Source organism: Arachis hypogaea, chromosome 10 (genome assembly GCF_003086295.3).
Source record: "Arachis hypogaea cultivar Tifrunner chromosome 10, arahy.Tifrunner.gnm2.J5K5, whole genome shotgun sequence".
NCBI lineage: Eukaryota > Viridiplantae > Streptophyta > Magnoliopsida > Fabales > Fabaceae > Arachis > Arachis hypogaea.
Window position 1 is genome coordinate 63880613 of NC_092045.1, and position 3116 is coordinate 63883728.

The window sequence follows — 3116 nt, forward strand, 5'->3', positions numbered from 1 at the left end:
GTGACTGTAGGGTGTGGTGACAGACGCAAAAGGATAGTAAATCCTATTCCTACATGATCGAGAACCAACAGCTGATTAGCCATACGATATCTGTGCATGGTATTTTTCATCCGAGACGAGAAATCCGACAGTTGATTAGTGGTACAGAGACTGTAGAGGACCATTTTCACTGAGAGGATGGGACGTAGCCATTGACAACAGTGACACCCAGCATACAGCTTGCCATAGAAAGGAGTATGAAGGATTGGATGCAGGCAGTAGGAAAGCAGAGATTCAGAAGGAACAACGCATCTCCATACGCTTATCTGAAATTCCCACCAATGATTTACATAAGTATCTCTATCTTTGTGTTATGTTTATTTATATTTTAATTATTAAAACTCCATAACCATTTAAATTCGCCTGACTGAGATTTACAAGGTGACTATAGCTTGCTTCAAGCCGACAATCTCCGTGGGATCGACCCTTACTCACGTAAGGTTTATTACTTGGACGACCCAATGCACTTGCTGGTTAGTTGTACGAAGTTTTGAAAAAGAGTTGAGATTACATGCGTACCAAGTTGTTGGCGCCATTGAGATCACAATTTCGTGCACCAAGTTTTTGGCGCCGTTGCCGGGGATTGTTCGAGTTTGGACAACTGACGGTTCATCTTGTTGCTTAGATTAGGTAATTTTCTTCTTGTTTCAACCTTTATTTTATTTTCAAAAAGTTTTCAAAAATCTTTCAAAAATTTTTTCTTCTTTTTCATTTTTCCAAAATAATTTTTGAAAAAAAATACAAAAAAATTTAATAAAATCATAAAATCAAAAAATTTTGTGTTTCTTGTTTGAGTCTAGATCAAATTTTGAGTTTGGTGTCAATTGCATGTTTTTAAAATTTGTGCATTTTTCAAAAACTCATGCATGGTATTCTTCATGATCTTCAAGTTGTTCTTGGTAAGTATCCTTGTTTGATCTTGTGATTTTCTTGTTTTGTGTCTTTTCTTGTTTTTCATATGCATTTTTAGTTTGTTAGAGTCTAAACATTAAAAATTTTAAGTTTGGTGTCTTGCATGTTTTTCTCTTCTTGAAATTTTTTCAAAAATAAGTTCTTGATATTCATCATGATCTTCAAAGTATTCTTGGTGTTCATCTTAACATTCATAGTGTTCTTGCATGCATCCTTTGTTTTAATCCAAAATTTTTATGTGTTGAGTCATTTTGTGGTTTTTCTCTTTCCTAATTAAATTTAAAAAATCAAAAAAATATCTTTTCCTTATTTCTCTCATAAATTTCGAAATCTTTGGGTTGACTTAGTCAAAATTTTTTAAAATAAGTTGTTTCTTGTTAGTCAAGTTAAGATTTCAATTTCAAAAATTTATCTTTTCAAAATCTTTTTCAAAATCAAATCTTTTTCATTTTTTTATTTATTATTTTTGAAAATTTTAAAAATTGATTTCAAAACCTTTTTCTTAATTTTATTTCATAATTTTCGAAAACTTTACTAACAATTAATGTGATTGATTCAAAAATTTGAAGTTTGTTACTTTCTTGTTAAGAAATGTTCAATCTTTAAATTCTAGAATCATATCTTTTAGTTTCTTGTTAGTCAAGTAATCAATTTTAATTTTAAAAATCAAATCTTTTTAATTTCCTTTTCAAATCTTTTTCAAAATAAATTTCAATCATATCTTTTCAAACATATCTTTTTCAAATCATATCTTTTTCAAAATCAATTTCAAGATCTTTTCTAACTTCTTATCTTTTCAAAATTGATTTTCAAATCTTTTTCAACTAACTAATTAACTTTTTTGTTTGTTTTACTATTTCTTGTCTTTTTCAAAACCACCTAACTACTTTTCTCTCTCTAATTTTCGAAAATCACCTTTTCTTTTTCAAAATTCTTTTGACTTAACTAATTGTTTTAAATTTTAATTTTATTCTATTTATTCTCTTAATATTTGAATTCTAACTAAATTTTAAAATAAAAACAAAAATATTTTCCTTTTTTTTTAATTATTTTCGAAAAACTCTCTCTCATCTTCTTCTATTTATTTATTTAATCACTAACTCTCTTCTCTTCTTCTTATAATTCGAACCCTCTCTTCCTCTCTGTGTTCGAATTCTTCTCTTCTCCTTCTCCTATTCTTATCTTCTTCTACTCACATAAAGGAATCTCTATACTGTGACATAGAGGATTCCTCTTCTTTTCTGTTCTCTTCTTTTTCACATGAGCAGGAGCAAGGATAAGAATATTCTTGTTGAAGCTGATCCGGAACCTGAAAGGACTCTGAAGAGGAAGCTAAGAGAAGCTAAAATACAACACTCTGAAGAGAACTTTACTGAAATTTTTGAAAAAGAAGTAGAGATGGCCGAACCCAATAACAATGGTGGAGGTGCAAGGAAGATGCTTGGTGACTTTACTACACCAAATTCCAACTTTCATGGAAGAAGCATCTCAATCCCTGCCATTGGAGCAAACAATTTTGAGCTAAAGCCTCAATTAGTTTCTCTGATGCAACAGAATTACAAGTTTCATAGATTTCCATCAGAAGATCCTTTTCAGTTCTTAACTGAATTTTTACAGATCTGTGATACTATTAGGACTAATGGAGTTGATCCTGAGGTCTATAAGCTTATGCTTCTCCCTTTTGCTGTAAGACAGAGCTAGAACATGGTTGGACTCTCAACCTAAAGATAGTCTGAACTCTTGGGATAAGCTGGTCATGGCTTTCTTAGCCAAGTTCTTTCCTCCTTAAAAGCTTAGCAAGCTTAGAGTGGATGTTCAAACCTTCAGGCAGAAAGAAGGTGAATCCCTTTATGAAGCTTGGGAAAGATACAAGCAATTGACCAAAAAGTGTCCTTCTAACATGCTCTCAGAATGGACCACCCTGGATATATTCTACGATGGTCTATCTGAATTGTCTAAGATGTCATTGGACCATTCTGCAGGTGGATCTATTCACCTGAAGAAAACACCTGCAGAAGCTTAGGAACTCATTGACATGGTTGCAAATAACTAGTTCATGTACACCTCTAAAAGAAATCCTGTGAGTAATGGGACGCCTCAGAGGAAGGGAGTTCTTGAAATTGATGCTCTGAATGCCATATTGGCTCAGAACAAAATGTTGACTC

At 32.0% G+C, this 3116-nt stretch overlaps 1 non-coding gene across 1 annotated transcript; it reads right to left on the reverse strand.

Moving 5' to 3' along the window:
• Positions 1-2749: 2749 nt before the first annotated feature.
• Positions 2750-2853, reverse strand: LOC112718565 (small nucleolar RNA R71). The gene has a single exon (XR_003160899.1). It is a non-coding gene; the product is annotated as a small nucleolar RNA R71 (small nucleolar RNA).
• Between the last annotated feature and the right edge of the window lie 263 nt (positions 2854-3116).